Raw genomic sequence first — 26,511 nt, 5'->3', positions numbered from 1 at the left:
GTGGAAGGTAGCGCAGTGCTGTCAGCTTCGAAATGATTCAGTCACTTTGGAAATTTATCAGTTATTGGTATTTCAGATATTTAATGGTGACTGAATTGTACATGGTAGAGAGGTGGGAGAGAGCAGTCATAAGTATCCTTTTCGTAATGTAGGAATTACACGGAATTAATCCGCTATTTGAATGGAAGTGTATTTAATAGTTAAGTACTTGTTACAAGGGATAGCAGTGCTGTCAGTATTCCGAGTACAGTAACGGGTCGCAGTGCCGCCAGGACTGCGGGCTGCCCTACAGTATCGTACACATTACTGTGGTGTGCACAGCTATTCCACTTTTTTGTGTGTGCGGGAATTCATGTTGTGTAATAAAAGATTTTTCTGTGTGTCTGTATGTATTTCTCGTCTTCAGCGAAGACTGTCCCGGATAGTACTTGTGTTTGGTGCTGCCACAAATTACTTGCGTGCTCTCATAAACTAAATGTAGTAATAGTTACACGATGATATTACACATTAAATACTACTACTAGCGTAACTTAAATTTAAAATATTCGTTTTAGTAGGTTAGATAATGTAAAAGTCGTGAAGTATTTTTAACCTTATTATATGCATTACATTACGTTAATAATTGTTCCATAGAGCATGAATATGACATTTCGTAACGATGTTGCTATTCTCTATTACCTTGAAAATCAAACCTGTTGCCGAGCTGTCTGTAGGACTGCATAATAGGTTGGAGCATCCTGTGCTAACACTGCATAGCCCTCAAATTACCCTTTAAAGTGAATAGACGTATCTGATACCCTTGCAAAAGAAAGCTAATAATCCATCTACCTGCTGAGGATACAGGACTGAATGCCTGAAGAGTGCATTGATACTCGGCGACTACATGTGCTTCTGCTATACTCCAATTAAAATTATTTTTATATTGATATTTCAGCGAATTGAGTGGTAGGGGACATATATCATCTAGTCCTAGTTCTTTCTTGAGTGCAGCACACTCACTGTGTTGACTGTTTTGTAAGTATATACAGCACCTTGTAAAATGTAGTTGGCTGCACGTTGGCAAGACTGCACCCTCCCACTGCAAACTGTCAATCACAAAGTAATTTCAGTTGGAGTAGATGACTATTGTACATATTCTGGAGTCTCACTCATAGGTAAAGAGAACTCAGTGCTATTGATTCAAACATCTTTCAAGATTTTCCCTTGTCCTCCTCCTCTGCACATGACAGTGCTGGGAGTGGGGGTGAGAGTTTGTACTGCTGTCTGTAATGCACATCTAGAGGCCAAATTGATCATTTGACAACAGTTCTGTAATGTTGAGGCTGACACAGCCCTCCAAGAAGTCAGTGCGCAGTATGTTGCTTTGTCCTTGGGGTACCTACAATTGATAATTTATAGGGTGCAGTCATCAGCTGATGTTGACTGAGAGTGACTACTACAGACAGCTTTTCAGTATTGTGTTTCAAGATAGATGGTGGAAATGGATTATTTGGTGTACTCTCACGTGGTGGGGAACTCCCTGTGCTTTTCGACCTAAATAGCCATAAGGTGACAATGTCCACACAGTCTAAGCTTGGAAAGAACAATTTAGACATATATTAACAGACTGTTCACAATGTCTTGGTCATTATGAAGACACAGTCCATTCTGCTAAGCTGAACTGAGCATGCAGATTTGCTTTTACCTCTGTTACATTGGTTATTTCTTATTGTCAAGAGTATCAAGAAATAAGTCATGAGTGTGGTGACACATTTGTTTGAGCAGATTATATAACCTGTAAAGTACCTATTTTGCAGGAAAAGAAAATACCACTGATCAGCTTCCAGTACTTCGGGCTAAGCAAATGCACTGAGCCAACACATAATTACCACTGCTCACTATGAGAAAATGCCACCTGATGGCGTGGCGGGCATATGACGTGATAAGGAGAGTATGTAATTGGAGCAAGGATGATTGGGTAAGAATTCTAGTAGTAATATGGGCCACAATTGTGGAAACCGATTGACGCAAATGACACTGACAAACGGCAGATTTATGTGGCTTGGCACGTGGAACGAGCATCTCAGAAGGAGCGAAGCTAGTTGTGTGTTCTCATGCTACTGTTGTTAGCATCAGTGGAGACTGTTTGAAGGACAGTGACACCACCAGTAAGCAACAGGAACCATGGATAAGTGGAAACATGTTGCTTGGTCAGATAAATGTGTCTTGGTACATCAGGTCGATGGTTGTCTGTATAAGCTATTATCCAGGTAATGGGTGCTCAAAATGTGCAGTACCACAGACTCAGGCTGGTGTATTATGTATTATGCTTTGCAGGACATTTGCTTGGGCTTCTGTGAGATATGTGTTTGTGTATATTGAAGGAACCATGACAGCTATGGACTATGTGAACATTGTGAACCATCTGCATCGCTTCACACTCAATGTCTTTCCTGATGACAGTGGCATCATCCAGGTGGATAACCGTCAGTGTCACAAGGCCAGAATATTGCTACATTGCTTTGAGGAGCGTGATAGGTAACTTACACTGATGTCTTGGCCACCAAATTCTCGTTTTCTGAACAAAGTGGAACACATCTGGGGTGCTATTGGACTCTATCTCCACACTTGCACACTACTGACTTAAGGGAAGTTGGAACGCCCTATCCTGACAATGTTAAATTTAGTGACTTGGCTTCCCTGGATTTCAGGAACCACTGTAGCCATTGACACGAAACTTTTACAGGACATTAAACTGTATGTTTTGAATCTACTGAACTACAATAATTGCATTTCAGCCGCTGCAATTGAAAATACAATTTTTCAATTACATGGTTAAAATTGTGTGTACTTTTTGTATGTTATCCTAAATAATTTTAATTATACATAACATTATGTTCTTCTTTTAGTTTAATAGATTCGGGATACGCATATTATTACTCCCTAAAAGTTTGAATAATCAAAGTGGTTTCTGAGATTTAGGGAAAAATGCAACAGAAAATGAAAATTATGAGGAACGGCTTCTAAAGTTTCAAGAGACTGTCCTCTTCATCTTTTTCCGAGTTTTTTCTTCTTTCTGAACTCCTTAGTGGCCAACTTTGCTGCATACTCTGCTTTATCAGTGCGAACCATGTCCATCAAGTTCTCTGATGCAGTTTGCCCCATGATTAATTCCCATATACTGTAGCACTTTCACCCGACCAATGTTACCATCGTTGAAAGCAATAACAGCATCACTGACCACCCACTTTAGTTTTGTCATTCCAACAAAATCATTTTTTGGTAAGCAGGTCCATATAAGATTATTGGGATATTGTTTGACCATTCAGACACTTCTTCAGTAATTCAGGATTTGCCAGGTCTCTGTAAATAGGTTTTATGATATACATAACTGCTGTTGAGATGAAATGTTTATGTCTGTATCAACTGTTTGAGTACTGGGTATTGCGGTAATTGCATCATGAATCAGGTCCAGGAGAGCAAAGGTGGTGTACTGGTATTCCATCAGTTGACAGTCTGTGGAAGAAGGTAGCCCATACTGCCTGCTTCATTTTCAACAAATCCTCAGTATTATTTCTGATGGCCATACCGTAATACTGCCGTAGTTCATCAATCATTTTGTCTGTCAGCCTGCCTCTTATGGTTTTACCATCAGAAAGTTTCTTGTCTCTCAAACTTTGTTTCAACTTCTTCAACCTGGTGTCCATCCTCTTCTGGGCAAGGCATGACGTTTAACCTTTATAACACAGTAATCCATAGCCTTCTATATGAAAAATTACTGATTTCATTAGATCTTGAAGTAATACACGTAAAAATTTTAACATTTTCAACCAGTGTAGATTACATTTTAAAAAATAAAGTAAAATACTTCCTATGTGAGCTTATATTCTCGATGGCTATCGCTGCTGTCGTAGTCCTGAGTAAAAAACCACTGACTGCTGGGGTTGACACAGTTTTCCACTTACATCAGCACAATTGCAGCATCTGGCACCAATCAGAGATGGCCAAAGTGATGCTTATGCAAAAGGTGAGTTGCACAGCTCACAGCAGCTCCAGTCCGCCATGGAATGAGTGATGTCGGGACCCTCCTCACACTACTTGAAGTTTTTTCTGTGTTCCCTACATAAGTCTGACAATTTTCAACAAAAGTAAGTGTTCTAGCTCAGTGGACACAATTTAATGTGAAATCTGAAACACATTGCCACTTCACGTTTCTGAACTACACTCCTGGAAATGGAAAAAAGAACACATTGACACCGGTGTGTCAGACCCACCATACTTGCTCCGGACACTGCGAGAGGGCTGTACAAGCAATGATCACACGCACGGCACAGCGGACACACCAGGAACCGCGGTGTTGGCCGTCGAATGGCGCTAGCTGCGCAGCATTTGTGCACCGCCGCCGTCAGTGTCAGCCAGTTTGCCGTGGCATACGGAGCTCCATCGCTGTCTTTAACACTGGTAGCATGCCGCGACAGCGTGGACGTGAACTGTATGTGCAGTTGACGGACTTTGAGCGAGGGCGTATAGTGGGCATGCGGGAGGCCGGGTGGACGTACCGCCGAATTGCTCAACACGTGGGGCGTGAGGTCTCCACAGTACATCGATGTTGTCGCCAGTGGTCGGCAGAAGGTGCACGTGCCCGTCGACCTAGGACTGGACCGCAGCAACGCACGGATGCACGCCAAGACCGTAGGATCCTACGCAGTGCCGTAGGGGACCGCACCGCCACTTCCCAGCAAATTAGGGACACTGTTGCTCCTGGGGTATCGGCGAGGACCATTCGCAACCGTCTCCATGAAGCTGGGCTACGGTCCCGCACACCGTTAGGCCGTCTTCCGCTCACGTCCCAACATCGTGCAGCCCGCCTCCAGTGGTGTCGCGACAGGCGTGGATGGAGCGATGAGAGTCGCTTCTGCCTTGGTGCCAATGATGGTCGTATGCGTGTTTGGCGCCGTGCAGGTGAGCGCCACTATCAGGACTGCATACGACGGAGGCACACAGGGCCAACACCCGGCATCATGGTGTGGGGAGCGATCTCCTACACTGGCCGTACACCACTGGTGATCGTCGAGGGGACACTGAATAGTGCACGGTACATCCAAACCGTCATCGAACCCATCATTCTACCATTCCTAGACCGGCAAGGGAACTTGCTGTTCCAACAGGACAATGCACGTCCGCATGTATCCCGTGCCACCCAACGTGCTCTAGAAGGTGTAAGTCAACTACCCTGGCCAGCAAGATCTCCGGATCTGTCCTCCATTGAGCATGTTTGGGACTGGATGAAGCGTCGTCTCACGCGGTCTGCACGTCCAGCACGAATGCTGGTCCAACTGAGGCGCCAGGTGGAAATGGCATGGCAAGCCGTTCCACAGGACTACATCCAGCATCTCTACGATCGTCTCCATGGGAGAATAGCAGCCTGCATTGCTGCGAAAGGTGGATATACACTGTACTAGTGCCGACACTGTGCATGCTCTGTTGCCTGTGTCTATGTGCCTGTGGTTCTGTCAGTGTGATCATGTGATGTATCTGACCCCAGGAATGTGTCAATAAAGTTTCCCCTTCCTGGGACAATGAATTCACGGTGTTCTTATTTCAATTTCCAGGAGTGTAGATAAATGCTAAAAGTTAAAATGTGTTTGAATAATAGGATTGAACTTCTTGAACAAACACTGTTTTAAGGAGCAAACAGTAATAGAAAAGCCTCTGACGTTAGGACTAGCATGGCAGCAGAAAGGTAACTGCACCTGCTTTGAAAATTAAAAAGACCCTTTGAAATCTTGAGTTAGTCCCTAAAATGACCCCACCTTTGCACACCTCTGCAGGATATCGTGGCCAACAACTCAAAGTTAACCAGAAGACTACAAAGAAATATCAACACAGAAAAGACTAGAATTCAGTCTTAAGCATTTTGATATGTAGGTCCTGGCAGATTAGTTTGATGCACTTGTTGATTTTATAGAGAGAAGGAAGATTGATATCTTAGGACCAAGTAAGAACAAGTGGAAGGGAAAGAATGTCGGATCACATTGGAAAAGCTGAAAGTTTTCCTGGCACGAGAATCAAATAAAAGTATGTAATGGTACTGTATTTTAGGCATAAACTCCACACAAATTTAGGCTCTCATTGTAGTGGTGGGCAAGCTTTGGAATTCCATTGTCATAAACTTTTGTCACCTAGGACTTCAACCAGTTAGTCACATCCTCTGGCAGTTTGTGATAGCCTAGCTTCTGTGCACGATTTGATGCAACAAACTTGGTGAAATTTGTGGAAAACCAAATGGGAGGTCTATTATGAATAGGTGGTTTTCTTGAATGTTCCGACTTTTGTGGCCAGATTGTCAGTCACAGTGCTTGGCCATCTACCTTGCTCTTCATGGTGAACATCAGTTTGGCCACTTTTAAACCTCTTGCACTATTAGGAAACTCCGTCAGTGATTATATTATTTCTGTATACATTTCTGATAAATGTCTATTAGTTTATGTTTTTTTGCCAACAAAAACCTTATTTCTGAGTGCACTTCATAACTTGCACAATTTTAAAGTCTGGCACACGTTTAAAACTTATACTGTGAAATAATGGCAAATTATATAAACCTCACAATGGTACAGGTGGACTGCCAACTGAACTGATAGACACTCGGACAATAATACAGGCCTACCCCTTGTTACTGCAGGTGGAAACAATCTACTTTCTGGATGTCATCGTAGATGACGTGTCTGATACATAGGGTGTCGGTGAGATAATAATTAAACTACAAGAAAGGTAAACAGAAAGATACTTACTATTGTGAATGCACATGAGGACAAGAATGCATGCTGTGGAGATTTGTAAGTGTCATGGGAGATTCAAGTGACGAAGTTGATGAGGAAAGGTTTGGACACTAAAGTGTGCTTGGGTCTAATGGCTTTGGTGCAAGGAACAGAATAATCTCATTATTGAAAATATTTGTTTCAGGAAACATCTCAGTCAGTCAAAAGATATATTTGGTTTGGTGAACAGAGACTGATTGATTCTGTTATTTCTGATAAAGGCACTGGGACCCTTTACACCTTTGCAAAAATCCTCATGGGAGAGAAAATGTGGACAGTGACCAAAAGCTACTGTTATTCTGAGAATTACCCCTTCAGTAGAAGTGAATCGAAATAGCCTGAGAAATGGATGGAAATATGGAAATCGGAAGGGATTTGTGACCAGTCACCCAAAAATTAAACAGGAACTTGAGCAGGGTACAGAATTTAAGGAAGTTCTTGTGGACACTGCAGAGGGTGCAGTGGGAAAAACTAGTACAGCAGTGAAAGAGAGGCATCTTCTTGGAATAATTCCATTCAGTTTGCCATAAAATAATGAAAGACAGCAAGAAAAGAGAGAGATGAGAAGGGAGCAGAAAAAAACAAACATGGAAAGGCCTAGAGACTCATATAAAAATTCAGATACCTGATAATAGTTCAAAGAAACAATAAAAGAAAAAAAAATTGTCTAGAGTGTTCTGAGAAATGTGAAGGGTAAAAATAACTAGAAAGCACTGTGCTGAATTGTGAAAATGAAAAGTAATACGTTGGCACCAATAAAAGTTCAGGGGAAGGAAGATGAAACCCTAACATGGAGGTATGAGACAATATGAAAAGAGATTAAGTATCATGAATAACTGGAATAGATTGACCAGAGAAAGAATTAGGAAAGTCAGAAAAAGAGAAGTGGCATGGTACAGCCTTTGCCTGATGTTGTCGATGCCTTGAAGAGCAGGGACAAAAGCAAATCACTGGGTGTAGATGGCATGCAGACATGATCAAAAATGGTTCAAATGGCTCTGAGCACTATGGGACTTAACTTCTAGGGGACTGATGACCTCAGAACTTAGAACTACTTAAACCTAACTAACCTAAGGACATCACACACATCCATGCACGAGGCAGGATTCAAACCTGCGACCGTAGCGGTCGCGCGGTTCGAGACTGTAGCACCTAGAACTGCTCAGCCACACAGACGTGATCAAACCTGCTGCAATGCATAGGCTCCACCATCAGTACAGAGTAATAAACACCATTTGGAAAGAAGGAAAAAGTCCCCACAGGCTGGAAAAATGGTGTAATTGCACCAGTCTTTCCTTGTGTAAGAAAGGAAGCTAGTGGAAATGTGGCAACCAAATAGGGATCACATTTCTGTTCCATGGACTTATATTGATGTAGAAAATTATTGAACACCATTTAAAAACTATAATTGAACCACAATTTGAAAAAGAATATATGGATTTAGAGATAATACAACAGCAGACCACATTTTAGCTATTTGGATGATAACAGAAAAATATTGGGAGAAAAGAGGAGTTAACATCTTTGTTTTCCTAGATTTAGAAAAAGGCCTACAACAGCTTGCCAAGAGAAATTATGGAAAATCTGGCTAGCAGGAATGTACCAATCTCTCTTATCAGCACAGTACTGCCAGAGTTGCATCTGTGTAGGAGATAGTGTCTGGTTGATCACAAGCAAAGAAAGCAAATGGGCACTGCATGGATGCTGATCCTATTCATCACTATGATGGATGAAGTAATTACTAAAGTGCAACAGAAATTAACATATGGAACCACCTATTGAGGCAATTTGGTCTAAAAAGCAGTCAAGCAGCCAGCAGACAAATATTGTGTCAACATTGACCCAGATGGAGAGATATTGGCACTTTCAGTACATTGGTAGTATCACAATTTGAGACAACAACTCTTCTGCAAAAATAACTAATATAATTCAAAACGATTTCACTTTTACCACTGAGATAGGATTCTCTTGTGGGACAACCAAATCAGGAATAATTTTTTTACCAAAAACTACACAGTGATTTTTCCACTGTTTACAAACTCTGGGGATTGATCGAGGAGAGGATACAGAACAAAAAGGTGTAATAAACTTGTGTCCAGAAATGCATGGTTTCCATGAGAGAGAGAGAGAGAGAGAGAGAGAGAGAGAGAGAGAGAGAGAGAGAGAGAGAGAGAGATCACTCATTCGGTCATACATTGTTATAGAGGCTGTGGTCTAATATGTGCTGTACCATGCAGCCACAGTTACAGTATGTGTTTAAATGGTTTCTATATGGCTCAACACAAGCATTTACATGCCATAGCAACCAGGCTGGATCCAAACAGTGTCAAAAGGCAGCATGAATATGCTGCTCCAGTGTCTCCACATTTGGAATGGGCTGCGCATACATGATACCTGTGAGATGACCCCATAACCAGAAATCGCACTGGTTGAGAGTTGGTGAATTAGCAGGCCATGCATCTGGACACCCCCCCCCCCCCCCTTCAGATCCATTGACCAGGAAAGAAACAGTTGAGAGTTGAGATATGTCCATACATTAACAGCTAAGTGGGCTGGAGAATCATAATGTAGCAGCCACATAGTCCATTGAACTATCAGTGGCACTTCTTCCAACAGGGAAGACAGTCACCTGCAGGAGACTCTGATATTGACAGCTTGTTAGGAGACATGGAAGGAAGACTGGTCCCAAAATACAGTCGCCAATTATCGTAGTCTGCATATTCTGGCTGCATCGACCCTAATGATTCGCTGTCACTGTACCATGGGGGTTCTGCACACAATCCCACAGGTGACTATTATGAAAGTTGGGGACACCACTCTTTGTAAATGTGGCCTTATTTACGAATAGGATGAATGACACACGGTTGTCTGGCCTACCCTGTGCTGGTGGGCCAACTACTTGGTATTGACACGGCGGTCGCCTTCAACAGTGTTACTCAAATTTTCTTTCTAGTCTGGTGCCCAAATGTTTCAGGTCCAAATGTTTCAGGTACATCCTTCATGATTTCCTGCTTCCTGAAATGACCATGTCTCAGCCAAATGGCAAAACACTGTTGCAAACATTGAATGCTGTGGTTTCTGTTCGCGGGGATAGGTCTTGTGATAAAATGTTTTTGCCTGCTGCTCATTGCCATTTGTCTTTCTGTAAGTAAACAACATGTCGGCAAGCTCTCAATTCGAATACAGAACCATTGTGTACAGCGCTGTATCTTATCCACTACAAAGTGAGTCAACAAGAAAAGTGAATCGGACAAAACATTAGCAATTACTATCACAGGAGAGGGTGCTGCGGCTTGACGTATGGGGAACAGTACCACCCTCTAGGAGGAAACCATGCATACTGTAACTGTGGCTGCATGAGACAGCTTGTATTAGACCTCAGCCTATGTAACCAAGTTTGATTGAATAAATGGTCTCTAGCACTTCCGGAAACAAGTTCATTAGATCTGTTTTGTTCTGTATCCTCTCATGAATCAGTCCCTAAAGTTTGTACACTATAGGAAAAAAAAAAAAAAGAAAAAGAAATCCTCCTGTATGTGTCCTTGAAACCTGTACTACCCATACATTAGGAAACTGAAGTAAAGAAACCACCGTGCGACAGCATAAGAACCTGAAGATTGAGATGGTTTGGATGCATAAAGAGGATGGATCAATAAAGAACATTAGGAAAACAGCTTGAAAAGGAGCTTGTAGGCAAAAGACTTAGATGCTTCCACAAGTGATAGTAAATCACCCAAGTGAAATATGATCTGGGAGGAAGAGGAGTGGGACTGTATTGAGTTGAGAGGCAAGAAGTGAAGCTGGACACATACAAATGGAAAGCAATGTTATATCTCACCCAGTCAATTGAACATGGGTAGTGGAGGATGATGAAGTAGCTTACCTTGTAGTGAAATTCAAGTAGATAGTTAATGTGCCTTACTATGGATAGAGGTTATACTTATCAACTAGAATAAATTAATAATTGGTCTTACCAACCCCCAACTCAGATGATACACTTGGTGAACAGTTCAAAGAAAACTCCAGCCTTTACCTTGAGTCAAATAGGTACCCCACTCATACAATTGTATTTTGAAGTTACTTTTATTTACCCTCATTATGTGGGTGAAAATATATGTTTAAAGTTGATGATAGTCATAAAACATTATCGGCTATCACACTGAATGTCTTCTCAGAAAATTATTTTGAACAACTAGTTCGGGAGCCCACGCAGTGTAATTGGTTGCGAAAACATACTGGACCTCTGAGCAACAAGTAATCCTGAGCTAATACAGAACATCATGATGGCTCAGGGATTACTGGCCACAAAATTGTTGTAGCAAGACTGAACAGGTCAGAACACTGTTACAAAAGCAGTGGAAAAAAGCATGCCAATTTTAATAGAATGCAAACTCTTGAAGATCGGTGAAGTTTTACAGGAGCTCAAGATTTAGCATGATCTTCAACTCAAGATGATTTAATACTTTCTGCAATGAAACTCTGTCCGGAAATCTGGCAGCAAACCCAAAGGGATTCTGACTGTATGGGAAGCACAATAACGGCAAGATGTAATCAACAACTTTATTCATGATAGTGGGAATGTTATCGATAAGTGCCACTAAAACAGATAATGAATTACCTGAAAGAAAACAATTTGTTGACAAATAGCCAACACTGTTTCAGAAAATTTCATTCTTGTCAAACACAACTAGCTCTTTATTCTCCCAAAGTAATGAGTGCATTTGACAGGGGCTGTCAAATTGATCACGTATTTTTAGATTTCCAGAGTGCTGTTGACACCCTTCCTCACAATCGACTTAAATCAAATTGCTTGCTTACGGTGTATTGTCTCAATTGTGTGACTGGCTTCATGATATCCAGTCAAAAAGGGCACAGTTGGTAGTAATTGGCAGCAAGTTATTGTGTAAAACAGAAGTAATATATGGCATTCCCGAAGGAAGCATTAGAGGTCCTATGCTTATCCTAATCTATATAAAACATTTAGGAATAATTTAAACAGCCCTCTCAAATTGTTTACAGATGATGATGTCATTTACTGAGTAGTCAAGTCATCAGATATCAAAACCAGTTGCAAAATGATGTAGACAAGATATCTGTAGGGTGCGAGAAGTGGCAGTTGGCTTTTATAATGGAAAAATGTGAAGTCATTCACACTTACTAAAAGGAATCTGCTAAATTTTGGTGACATGCCAAATTCCACAAATCTAAAGATATTACAGTTATGAATACCTTAAATTGGAACGATCACATAGATAATGTTTTGGAGAAAGTGAACTAAGACTGCATTTTATTGCCAGAACACACAGTAAATGCTACAGGTGTACTAGAGTGACCTTTGTCCTCCTGTGGTGTTTGCTGTGTGGTGTGGGATCTGTATCAGACTGCATTGACAGAGGACATCCAAAAAGTTGAAAGAGGGCAGCTTGTTTTGTATTATTCACGAAACAGATGAGTGTGTGCCATGGATGTTATGCGAATTGGCGTAGCAACCATTAAAACAAAAGCATTTTTCATTGCAGCAGGATCTCATCATCAAATTTCAGTAACCTGCTTTCCCTTCGAATGTGCAAGTATTTTGTTGGTACCCACCTGCATAGGGAGAAATGATCATCATAATAAAGTATGATAAAGCAGAGCTTGCATAAAAATATACCAGGCACTTAATTGTGAATTGCAGATCGTGTGTGTGTGTGTGTGGGGGGGGGGGGGGGGGGTGATGTCTACTAAATGCAGGATAAGATGCTATTGTTGTTCAGGTAGACCTTCTCTGAACTGTGCTAGACATGTTATAGCCACTTCTGTATTTTGGTAATGTCTTTCTTCTCATTCATGGTTCTAGCTGTTAGGAATTTGATAATGCAATTTTCAGGCTTACTTCACCCCTCTTTGAATAACTGTTGTACAGTTGACTGTCAGATTTTTGCATCTCCTGCAATTTGAGATATTAAGTGTTTTAGAAAATATTGTGGTATGTATAGTGCCATTTCATAATCCACAATGGTGTGAAATACTATATTGAGAAACATACTTGGAATGTAAAGGTGGGTACGCAGAATGAATTAAGATACTCTCTCCTTATCACTACAAATAACATGTCTGTTGACTTGTAGCAATTTTCAAGCAGCAGTGACATGCACAGCCTTCTCTCACTACTGAATTTTTTATGAAATTTTACTCCTGCAAAAGTATAATCATAGATATGGTAAGAACAGTCATATCCCTGCATGGGAGAAGTTTTATTCAGGTAAACTGAATGTAATATTGTATTGAAAATTTATATACTATTCATCTTACAAGACTAAGAATGAATAAGCTTACCGTATGTTGCACTGACTAAATGAGATAATGTAGTTGTAAAACAAATACTGGACTTGCAGTCAGTATCAAACTGGTTCAAATCCCAATCCAGCCATTCACATTTAGATTTTCAGTGAGATTGCAAGATTGCTTACAGCAGGTACTGAGATTGTTCTTTCGGTCTTTCAGAAGAGCAGTGTCAGTTTCCATTGCTAGGAAGTTGGATCCTTCCTGTTGTGCTGAATGGTATATGATAATTTAGAACTGAGAGCCAAATTGAGACTGGAGATGGTGTAAATTAGAGGTTGTGTGGCACTCAGTATTATCTTGTCACACACATTTTACGGTTGTCTTTTCTTGACAGGAGCCGAAGAAGGAACTACATGGCAACACACATACACAAACTCAAAAATTCAAACTAGTTAGCATGTGCATTTGCGGACGAGTGCGCGCACATGTGCACCTGCTGCTGTTTCAGGATCTGCCAAGTAGACACTACTCTTTATTATGTTACATTATTGTCTACATGTAGATCAGTTCTGTACTGTATACAGCTATTTCATTTGTATATGTTGACAATATCTTTTGGGGATACAGTGTTTAGCCCATAGCTAAACCTAGTGCTGGTCTGGAGCAGGTGACAGAGGATTTAGGATCACTTTGCAAAGATTTCACTAAGGAAGACACCGTGGTTATAGTGGGTGGGGCAGGTAACAGTATTGACAGAAATCCTGGGTACAGTATAGAGTGTGACCTGGCGAAGATTGCATCAGCATCGAAGCATACTAGTGTTGAGTTTGTATCTGTTCTTGGGCGCCATGACCGACCTCATTTGAACTCTTCTGTCAAGAGAGTTAATTTGGAGCTGGAACGGCTGCTCATGTCGGGTGCGGGGTCACACATTGGTGTGGTTCATGTGTCTCAGTAGGTGGGATTATACTAGGCATGGCCTTCACCTCAACAGGAAGGGGAAGGGTAAATTGGCTGGGGAAATAGCAGGAAAGTTAAAGGGGGGAGGCACTGTCATGAGTGGTAAAATACCAGTGGTTATAGGATTCAGAAAAGACCCTTTTTTAGGGTAGGGAGGACAGAAAGAAAGCAAATTTTAAGAGAGGTTAGAACTGAGACAAACCTTCAGTTTGAAAAAGAAATCAAAAAACATAATTCCAGCTTATTACATCAGCATAAACAGCCATTGGTTAAGAATTTTCAACTGTCAGCAGATATTTTAACTCCACCCAATTTTAACTCAGACAATGTGAAATGTCAGCTATCTTTATTGCATCAAAATATTCGAGGACTGAGAAATAAAATTAATGAATTAACTATATGCATAGATGAATTAGAGTCTTCAAACCCAGCTGACATAATCTGCCTCTCTGAACATCATGTGACCACTGGTATAGAACTTTTAAGTGTTACAGGGTTTAGGTTAGCATCTCACTTTTGTAGGTCAGAAATGGAGAAAGGAGGAGTTGCCACATTCATCAGGAACTGTCATAAATTTAAGAACATAGACATTCATAAATTTTGCCTAGAACAGCATATGGAAGCATGTGCAACAGAATTAGATTTTCACAAAAAATCTTTCATAATATTAAGTGTATATCGAGCACCTGCAGGTAACTTTAATCTGTTTGTAAACCACCTTGAAGCTGTACTGGCCCATTTAATAACCAAAAACAAAGAAATAGTGGTTGCTGGTGATTTCAATGTAGATTTCCTTAAAGACTCTCCGAATAAGAACTTATTTGAGTTAGTAACACTATCATTCAACTTAATTCCCACAGTAAAGTTCCCCACTAGGATAGCCACTTGCTCACAAACAGCCATTGATAATATCTTTATAGAAAAGTCCAATGAACAAAATTATATTACAAAACCAATAGCCAATGGCCTCTCAGACCATGACATGCAGTTCCTTCTGTTAAATGTTAATACTGAACAGGATATAAAATCTGTTAAATCTGAGCTCAAGAGGGTAATCAGTAAGCCAAAAATTGATTATTTTAGGACACTCCTCAGAGACATTCACTGGACTGATGTTTACAGTGCTCATGGCATGAATGAAAAATATAACATTTTTGCTAATAAAGTGCTTACCTTATTTGAACACTGCTTTCCCCCAAAACTTACCAAGGTTAGAGGAAAATCTACAAAGAAGCCATGGATTACTCGAGGAATAAGGGTATCTTGTAAAACAAAAAGAAAACTGTATCTGTCAATCCGAAACATTTCCAATGTTGATGCTATAGCACATTATAAGAAATACTGCAAAATATTAAAGACTGTAATATGGACGTCAAAGCAAATATATTACAAGGAAAAGATAGTCATATCAGATAACAAAATAAAGACAATATGGGATATAGTGAAGGAGGAGACCGGTAGGACCAGACATGAAGAGGAACAAATAGCATTAAGAGTAAATGATACATTGGTGACAGATGTGTATAGTGTTGCAGAACTTTTTAACAAACATTTTATAACTGTTACTGAAAAGATGGGGTTGTCAGGTTCGGTAGATGCTGCTATGGATTACCTTAGACCAGACATTTCAAGTAATTTCCATAATATGAATTTGACCCTCACTACCCCAACAGAAATAATGTCCATCATAAAATCTTTAAAATCAAAAACATCTAGTGGGTATGATGAAATATCAACAAAGTTAATTAAAGAATGTGATTCTGAGCTAAGTAACATATTAAGCTATCTGTGTAACCAGTCGTTTATCAGTGGAATATTTCCTGAATGGCTGAAATATGCTGAAGTTAAGCCACTGTTTAAGAAGGGAGATAAAGAAATAGCATCAAATTTCCGTCCAATTTCACTGTTACCAGCATTCTCAAAAATTTTCGAAAAAGTAATGTACCGTCGTCTTTATAACCATCTTATCTCAAATAACATACTGTCAAAGTCACAGTTTGGATTTCTAAAAGGTTCTGATATTGAGAAGGCTATCTTCACTTACAGTGAAAATGTGCTTAATTCATTAGACAAAAAATTGCAGGCAACTGGTATATTTTGTGATCTATCAAAGGCATTTGACTGTGTAAATCACAATATCCTTTTAAGTAAACTAGAATATTATAGTGTAACAGGAAATGCTGCAAAATGGTTCAAATCTTATATCTCTGGCAGGAAACAAAGGGTGTTATTAGGAAAGAGCTTGATACATGTCTATCAGGCATCATCCAACTGGGAACTAATTACATGTGGGGTCCCACAAGGTTCCATTTTGGGGCCCTTACTTTTTCTTGTGTATATCAATGACCTTTCATCAGTAACATTACCAGATGCCAAGTTTGTTTTGTTTGCCGATGATACAAACATTGCAATAAATAGCAAATCAAGTGTAGTCTTAGAAAGATCAGCCAATAAAATATTTGTGGACATTAATCACTGGTTCCTAGCCAATTCTTTGTCACTAAACTTTGAAAAAACACACTACATGCAGTTCAGAACTTGTAAGGGGTGTCCCAAGAGTATATGTCTAACATATGATGACAAGAAGATAGAAGAAGTGGACAGTGTTAAATTCTTGGGATTACAGCTTGATAATAAATTCAATTGGGAGGAGCACACCACAGAACTGCTGAAGCGTCTTAACAAATCTCTGTTTGCAATGCGAATTTTGTCAGACGTAGGGGATATAAAAATGAAAAAGCTGGCATACTATGCTTACTTTCATTCCATAATGTCATATGGGATTATTTTTTGGGGTAATTCATCAAGCCAAGCTAAAGTTTTCCGGGCACAAAAACGTGCAGTAAGAATTATATGTGGTGTGAACTCAAGAACATCCTGCAGAAGCCTGTTTAGGGAACTAGGGATACTAACTACAGCTTCCCAGTATATTTATTCCTTAATGAAATTTGTCATTAAAAATATATCACTTTTTCAAACCAACAGCTCAATTCATGGAATCAATACTAGAAATAAGAATAATCTTCACAAGAATTTAAAGTCACTTAGTCTTGTACAAAAAGGTGTGCATTATTCAGGAACACACATTTTCAATAACTTGCCAGCAGCCATAAAAAGCTTAACAACCAATGAAATTCAGTTTAAGAGAAGCCTAAAGGATTTATTGGTGGCCAACTCCTTCTACTCCATTGATGAATTTCTTAGTAAAACCAACTGATTTGTATATAAGTACAACATAACTTCTGCACAATTTCAGTGCAGTAATGTGTTCACTGAAAATTTGTGTGTGTGTGTGTGTGTGTGTGTGTGTGTGTGTGTGTGTGTGTGTGTGTGTGTGTGTGTGTAAGTAAAATCTAACTTCTGCACCATTTCAGTGCAGTAATGTGTTCATTGTAAATAAGTATTACAGTAGTTGTATTACATGTTTATTACCTTATAAATAAATAAAAAACGTTTTTTATTTTAAATTCAGTGCATTAGTATTTGTAAAATGACTCTTAGTGTTCATTAAAAATGACGATCATTCCACTTGGGACCTGTGGAATGGTACATTAGCTAATTTGTTTTAGTTGTAAATATTTGTCATGTATTGTTGTTTTTCTGACATGTTCCACATCCAGGAGGACCTCCTCACTACGGATCAATTGGAATGAAAGTAAATCTAATCTAAAAAAAAAAAAACATGTGCTTCACTCAGTTTCTTTCTTTCTTTCTCCCCCCCCCCCCCTCCCCAATGTTTTCTTTTGTTTGGGGGGGGGGCGAGGGGGTCAAGCTTTCTATGGTTATTTTTTATTACTCTAGTCTGCTATTGGCTATTCATTTCAAGCAAACATTAGGACATTGCTTGAACAAGAGTCCTGTAATTTTATCTGAATCCATCACTAACTCAAGGCATTTTTCCAGAGAGACAAGAATTTAAACTGGAAAAAGCACGTTTTGGAACTCTTAAAACAACTTATTCAGCCACATGTGCACTTAGAATCATAGTAGAGCATGGGGAGGGACAAATTGGTAAGCTGACAATATTTTGCAAATTTTGATTTACTAATGTCATACAGAGTAATGTTCTGGGGTAACTGATCTCTAAGGAAGGTAGTCTTTGTTGCTCAGAAATATACTTTAAGAACAATATGTGGTGCTCACCCACAATCCGCTTGTAGATATCAATTTAAAGAATTAGGCAGGGTGAATACTGCTTCACACTGTATTTATTCCCTCGTGACTACTGGTTCAAAGTGTCTTTATTCCTTTGTGAAGTTTGTTGTAAAGACTCCATTGCATTTCCAAAGGAACAATGATGTATGTAATTACAATATCAGAAGAAAAAATTACTCCACAGTAATGTTGTTGCCAGCGCAAAAAGGGGTGCACAGTGCTGCAACTAAAGTTTTTTGATCAATGACCCAATGGTCAAAATAAAATTTGAAAACCAACTAAAAAGTGTCTCCTTGACAACTCCTGCCATTCCATAGAAGAATCAGCTATCAGTGTTAAAAGTATTTTTATTTTATGTTACCAGTTTTGATAGATTAATCGTTCATCTTCAGAAGCCTACAAAATTTAAATTGTAAGAATTTGGCTGTACATTTATGTAAAGCATAAGGTGTGTATTAGAAAAACTTATTTAATAATTTATGATAAAGTTCTTATTATTTACATTATCCCAAATTTTGCAGGCTTCTGAAGATGACAGATTAGGATGTCAAAACCGGCAAAGCAAAATAAAAATAACTGTACAACTGATTAATAACTTGTATTCTGAAATATGAGGTCCATCCAGAATGTGAAGAGCATTTGTGCAAACAGTCCATGCACCTGTCTTGAGGCTGTCGCTTGTTTGATGTGACGCAGACAGTTGCTGCTCGCAGTTGTAAGTTGGATCTTGTTACACAGTATAGGGACCGATGACCTTAGCGGTTTGGTCCCTTCGGAACTCGCAACATTTGACTGTTTGTTACACAGTAAATGCAGAGATAGCTGTGACCATGTCTGTGCCAATTGTGGATCCTGCCAACTGCATGGTGCGAAGTGTTATTCATTTTTTGGAGATGCAAAACGTTAGACCCTGTGAAATTCACCATAGACTTGTTAGCATATATGGTGAAGGTATGATGAATGCACCCAGTGTCTGAAAGCGATGCATAATGTTTAAGAATGGGAGAATAGATCTTTATGATGAGGAAAAATCAGGGTGACCCTCCATCATCAGAGATGCACTAAAACAAGACGTGGATTGCATCATTTAAAAAAAATGTTGATTCATGATTAACAGCATGCATGAACAATGTTAGGAAGTGTCTCATCCAATTGTACATGAAATTATCACTCGGCACTAGGGATACCACAAAATCTGTGCACAGAGGCTGCCACACAGTCACGGATGACCAGAAAGCTGTGAGAAGGGGTGCTGCATTAACATTCTTGGAGCATCATGAAAGGGACAGCAACATATTCATTGGCCAGATTGTTATAGGGGATAAAACATGTGTTTCTCATAATACCCACACAATGAAGCAAGTCCATGGATAGGCATCTTCAGTTGCCACAGAAGACACGCAAATTAAAAAAAAAAATGCATCAACTCAAAAACTGATGGCTTCTATATTTGCGACAGTGAAGGGGTCGTATTGTCGAATTCGTGCCCCGCAACACTCCAAGCAATAGTGAAACTTACTGTGCTACCCTTGAATGTCTTCATTGGGCTATTCACAACCACCGAAGAGGCAAGCTCTCAGGTGGAATTGAAGTTATGGGTAGAAAAATGGGCTAACCCTTGACTGTAAAAACTTAGAGATAAGTGTTCCCATCTGTTTCTGGGTACGGGAACTATCAAAATTGACATTGGTCTCACCCCTAAATATCACGTACCCTGCAACAGATGGCGACACTTATCTCTATGTTAAGGGTTAGCTTATTTTTCTGTGGATGTCTTCAATTGTTCTGTTGCATGACACGGCGTGTCCGCAGACTGCCCAGTGGACGCAAACCTGCTGCATGAGAAATTCCAGTGGGACATTTTCGAGCGTCCTACCTACAGTTTGGACCTGGCACCATCAGACTTTTTTCTGTTTCCAAATTTGAAGGAGCACTTTGCTGGTTAATGCTTCGCAAATGATGATTTCCTGAAGGATAATGTTGTGACCTGCTTGAATAGCCATGTAGTCATAGGGTATGAAGAGGGTATACCCAAAATGATGCCAAGGTACAAGAAGTGCCTAAATGTCAAAGGCTACTGTGTGGAAAAGTATGTGCCAAAACGTGTATATTCTCTTTCTGTGCTATTATTATTATTATTATTATTATTGTTATTGTTATTATTATTATTATTTCTATCATTCTCAGACCTTAGGTCTGGTTAAAAATGGAAAGTGACGCGGACCTTCATCAAGCGTGACTTCCTTTTAACTGTATGGTATATGTTACATTGTATTTAGGAACTTTCGGGTTATTGAACACGTATCAATAATTACGGATTTCTGTAGTTGTATATATACATTTGGATGTAGCTGTTTTGCATTGATGTACTGGTGGATATTGTGTGGTATGACTCCTGTAGCTGATAGTATAATCGGTATAACGTCAACTTTATCCTGATGCCACATGTCCTTGACTTCCTCAGCCAGTTGGATGTATTTTTCAATTTTTTTCTCCTGTTTTCTTCTGTATATTTATTGTATTGGGTATGGATATTTCGATTAGTTGTGTTAATTTCTTCTTTTTATTGGTGAGTATGATGTCAGGTTTGTTATGTGGTGTTGTTTTATCTGTTATAATGGTTCTGTTCCAGCATAATTTGTATTCATCATTCTCCAGTACATTTTGTGGTGCATACTTGTATGTGGGAACATGTTGTTTTATTAGTTAATGTTTTATGGCAAGTTGTTGATGTATTATTTTTGCTACATTGTCATGTCTTCTGACGTATTCTGGATTTGCTAGTATTGTACATCCACTTGTGATGTGATCTACTATTTCTATTTGTTGTTTGCAAAGTCTGCATTTATCTGTTGTGGTATTGGGATCTTTAATAATATGCTTGCTGTAATATCTGGTGTTTATTGTTTGATCCTGTATTGCAATCATGAATCCTTCTGTCTCACTGTATATATTGCCTTTTCTTAGCCATGTGTTGGATGCGTCTTGATCGATGTGTGGTTGTGTTAGATGATATGGGTGCTTGCCATGTAGTGTTTTTTTTTTTCCAATTTACTTTCTTCATATCTGTTGATGTTATGTGATCTAAAGGGTTGTAGATGTGGTTATGAAATTGCAGTGGTGTAGCCGATGTATTTATATGAGTGATTGCTTTGTGTATTTTGCTAGTTTCTGCTCGTTCTATAAAGAATTTTCTTAAATTGTCTACCTGTCCATAATGTAGGTTTTTTATGTCGATAAATCCCCTTCCTCCTTCCTTTCTGCTTAATGTGAATCTTTCAGTTGCTGAATGTATGTGATGTATTCTATATTTGTGGCATTGTGATCGTGTAAGTGTATTGAGTGCTTCTAGGTCTGTGTTACTCCATTTCACTACTCCAAATGAGTAGGTCAATATTGGTATAGCATAAGTATTTATAGCTTTTGTCTTGTTTCTTGCTGTCAATTCTGTTTTCAGTATTTTTGTTAGTCTTTGTCTATATTTTTCTTTTAGTTCTTCTTTAATATTTGTATTACCTATTCCTATTTTTTGTCTGTATCCTAGATATTTATAGGCATCTGTTTTTTCCATCGCTTCTATGGAGTCACTGTGGTTATTCAATATGTAATATTCTTGTTTAGTGTGTTTTCCCTTGACTATGCTATTTTTCTTACATTTGCCTGTTCCAAAAGCCATATTTATATCATTGCTGAATACTTCTGTTATCTTTAGTAATTGGTTGAGTTTTTGATTTGTTGCTGCCAGTAGTTTTAGATCATCCATGTATAGCAAATGTGTGATTTTGTGTGGGTATGTTCCAGTAATATTGTATCCATAATTTGTATTATTTAGCATGTTGGATAGTGGGTTCAGAGCAAGGCAGAACCAGAAAGGACTTAATGAGTCTCCTTGGTATATTCCACGCTTAATCTGTATTGGCTGTGATGTGATATTATTTGAATTTATTTGGATATTAAGTGTGGTTTTCCAATTTTTCATTACTATGTTTAGGAACTGTATCAATTTAGGATCTACTTTGTATATTTCCAATATTTGTAGTAACCATGAGTGGGGTACACCATCAAAAGCTTTTTGCTAATCAATGTATGCATAGTGTAGCGACCTTTGTTTAGTTTCAGCTTGATATGTCACCTCTGCATCTATTATCAGTTGCTCTTTACATCCTTGTGCTCCTTTGCAACAGCCTTTTTGTTCTTCATTTATAATTTTGTTCTGTGTTGTATGTGTCATTAATTTCTGTGTAATGACTGAAGTTAATATTTTGTATATTGTTGGTAGGCATGTTATGGGGCGATATTTAGCTGGGTTTGCTGTGTCTGCTTGATCTTTAGGTTTCAGATGAGTTATTCCATGTGTAAATGTATCAGGGAATGTGTATGGGTCTGCAATGTAACTGTTAAATAATTTAGTTAGATGTGAATGTGTTGAGGTGAATTTCTTTAGCCAGAAATTTGCTATTTTATCTTTTCCAGGGGCTTTCCAATTGTGAGTAGAATTAATTGCTTGGGTGACTTCATGTTGCAAAATTATCACTTCAGGCATTTGTGGTATCATCTTGTATGTATCTGTTTCTGCTTGTATCCACCGTGCATGCCTGTTATGTTGTACCGGGTTTGACCATATGTTGCTCCAGAAGTGTTCCATGTCTGTTATGTTTGGTGGATTGTCTATTTTAATGTGTGTGTTATCTATTGTCTGGTAAAATTTCTTTTGGTTTGTGTTGAATGTTTGGTTTTGTTCCCTTCTAGTTTCACTTTTTTTGTATCTTCTAAGTCGTTTGGCCAATGCTTGTAATTTCTGCTTCTTTTCATCTAATTGCTGTATCACTTCTTGTTGTGAGATTTTACCTAACCTTTTTCGTTTTTTTTTCTGACATTTCATTTCTTATAAATTGTGTTAGCTGTCCGATGTCTTTTCTCAGTTTTCCTATTCTGATCTGTAGTCTGTGTTGCCATGCTGGTTTTGTGGGTTTCTTCTGTGTGTTGGTTGGTTCTGATCTCTGCCTAGTGTGTATATTTAGTGTAGTGAGTGCTCCTATATAAACTCTTCCATAGTTGTGTTTTCATTTATTTTGTTGTGTATGATTGTGTTGATAGTTTTTATTGTTGTTTCGACTTGTGGGTTATTTGGCGGTCTATGCAAGAATGGTCTAATGTCTGTATTTGTCTCTTTGTATTCTATATATGTCAGCTGAAATTTTTCTTCTATATCTAACATGTGTGTCAGTTCGTGTTCTATTTGTGCTTGTTCTGGTGGCTGTCTTAAGATTTCGTTTTCCTCTGACTGTTTAATTGATGCGTGTTGTTCTTTGTTTGTTTGCTCTGGGATGTTTGAGTCCATTACTGTATTTTCTTCTTCTTCTGATTGCACATTATTTTGTTCCAGTATTTGTTGTACTTGTTGTTTGATGTTTTCTAATTCTGACTGGGCTATCCTGTTATTTTTGATTATTACACGGATCTGATCAGCTAGTCGTTGTTCTGTTAAAAATTTTAATTCTGGGTATCTGGTAATAAATGTTGTGTATACTTGTGATCTGTATCCAGTTGTGTTGGTTTCTAACTTTGTTGCTTATTATTATTATTATTATTATTTTTATTATTATTATTATTATAGAATATCTTAGGATGGTGAAACATTCTTCACTATCTGGTTGGCCTTTGTATATATCATACTACAGTTACATACGAGGGCCATCCAGAAAATAAAGGACCATAACAAGATATTCATTATTAAAAATGATGCATAAACTAAATATACATGTTTTTGGCACGTACTTTGACTGCTTTTCCACAAATATAAGAAAGGGGGAGGGGGGGGGGGGGGGGAGGAGAAAACGTATGAATGTTCAGCATAGAGCTGTATTTAGTATTTACAAATTAATCTGTGATGTGAATGTAAAATGAAGTTTCACATCAGTATGATTTATTGTGCAGATGATCCATGGAACATGAAGCTAACCAAACTAAACTTGCATTTTGGAGGACTGGGTAACCAATCCCACATGTGACGATACAGATATAGGTTCTCCACAGCTTCCCTACATCATATGGTGTGTGCTAAGATGATTCCTTCTATAGAGCATAATAATTTCCTATCTTATACTGGCCCAGTTAGAGCTAATCTTCCTTCCTTTGTACTACACATCTCTTTTTGACCATTTTGTTCATTAATATAGTACAAATAAGTGACTAGTTCATATTGATTGGTTCTCTTCTGGATCAATGTGGAATATCAATTTATACACGTTTATAAGGCTCAGCTTGTCTTGTGATAAATTTACTGGCAGTTCCAGAATGAAATTTTTACTCAGCAGTGGAGTGTGCACTGGTATCAAGCTTTCCTGACGGATGAAAACTTAAGTACCAGACAGAGACTTGAACTCAGTAGGCTACCTTTACCTTTCACAGGCAGGTGCTTTACCAACTGAGCTACCCAAGCACGACTCACGGCCCATCCTCACAGCCTTACTTCTGCCAGTACTTTGTTTCTACCTTCCCAACTTCACAGAAGTACTCTTGCAAAACTAGCAAGGAAAGTTTCATATCAGCACACATTCCATTGCAGAGTGAAAATTACATTCTGGAATCATACCCTAGGCTGTGGCTAAGCCATGTCTCTGCAATATCCTTTCTTCCAGGAGTGCAAGTCTTGAAGTTTGCAGGAGAACTTGTGTGAAGTTGGGAGATGAGGTACTTTTAGAAGTAAGGCTGTGAGGATGGGTCATGAGTTGCAATTGGGTAGCTAAGTTGTTAGAGCACTTGCCAGTGAAAACCAAAGGTCCTGATATGGTGTCTCAGTCCGGCACACAGTGTTAATCTGCCAGGAAAGTTTTACTGGCAGTTACTTTCAGTTATGTGTCGCAGTCCAAATTATACATTCATTCTATGCTGTACCGGTAATAATTTATAATCTGAGCAATTCTTTCTCAAACATCAGTGTAAAATAGTTTACTATGTGGAATTTATTGACATTGGGTGTTAAATAAAGTTTGTAGCCCCATAGGTCAGGGTCATTGAAATAGTTGTTGCAGTTTAAAGTATAGGTCATGGGGTATATTTGTGTTTGAGGAAAGCTGAAGTGAGATGAATCTGACATTCATATGCAGGAATCATTTAAGGTAAAAAAATTACATGGTTGTTAATAATCTGCATTATTTTTTTTTAAATTATGAGAGTATTTTACATGGTTTGTGTATAAGTAATGTCATCTCATTACAGTAATATATATAACATAGTTCTGTCAAATGTGTGCCATTCAGCTGTTAGTTGACCTTAACACCACTTCAGATGTTGCCATACTTGTGGTATTTCTAATGCTATCATATTTCAATTATGCTGTTCTGCTTTATGCCACATCATCAATTGTGAGATACACTTTAGTTTAGTGCTCGGACATATGCACAGTGCTGCCTTTTTATTTTGTGTTATAAGCATAGTGTCTCAACATGAAAGTGGGATATCAGTTTACACAAAATTATAAAGGTCATCTGGTTTTGTGATAAAGTCACTGAAATTTATTTTCAGTTGTGTATCCCATGACAAACTACATGCATTCCATACAGTACACGATAGTCTGAGTAGCCTATGTCATTTATCTTGGTGTACTGTTTAGTTGAAAAGGAAGCTCTGCGAGAAATTCAGAATTCTAAAATTTATTACTATGTTATGAAAGAAATGTGTATTTTGCAATATGCTACTTATTAATAATAAACAATGGACTTTTATATACATAGTGTAATCATCATTGTTAATGCTGCTGTTGATCAAATAATCTATTGGTAATATTGTAATGAACAGAGGAAATTGTTACTGTATTATTTACACATTTTGTTGTAAATGTGAAGTCTCATTCTTTTAAAATCCTTATGAGTTGACACTGCATTCCTATTTTTTATTTTTTAAATTCATATATCAGTTTATACTGTCTTTTCTTTCTTGAGAAATGAGCCTTCAAATGATAAATCTGTACATTCCCAACATTGCTAAAGTTGTTCATAATGTTGATATGGATAAGTATAAACTTACAACAAATTAAGATGTTAATATGTTATGGATAACTACTGCAGTGAATTTTAAATTATCCTTAATGGCACGCAATGGCATAAACAACACTATGACTTGCATATATTGGAGATCTGTGAAGGATTTTAAGTTTCTTTGTTTTCCCATTATAACTGCCTTTGTAACTGTTAGCTTACAGATGAAGAGTGAACTGAAAACTAAATTCAGCATAAGTGGATCATATGATCTGGCCTTGTATGACAGACATGGTGACTATGAAACTACATAATCAAAACTTATTATATGAAACAGTGAGCAGAGACATAAG

The 26,511-nt window shown here is 38.5% G+C and overlaps 1 long non-coding RNA gene across 1 annotated transcript; it reads left to right on the top strand.

Annotated features, from left to right (window-relative positions):
* LOC124776855 lies at positions 1–25,910 on the top strand. The gene is made up of 2 exons (XR_007015663.1): positions 1–132; positions 25,470–25,910. It is a non-coding gene; the product is annotated as an uncharacterized LOC124776855 (long non-coding RNA).
* The last annotated feature ends 601 nt before the right edge of the window (positions 25,911–26,511 follow it).

The sequence above is a fragment of the Schistocerca piceifrons genome, chromosome 2 (genome assembly GCF_021461385.2).
Source record: "Schistocerca piceifrons isolate TAMUIC-IGC-003096 chromosome 2, iqSchPice1.1, whole genome shotgun sequence".
Taxonomy (NCBI): Eukaryota; Metazoa; Arthropoda; class Insecta; order Orthoptera; family Acrididae; genus Schistocerca; species Schistocerca piceifrons.
The sequence above is the reverse complement of the archived record's forward strand: the minus strand, read 5'-3'. Positions and strand labels throughout refer to the sequence as shown.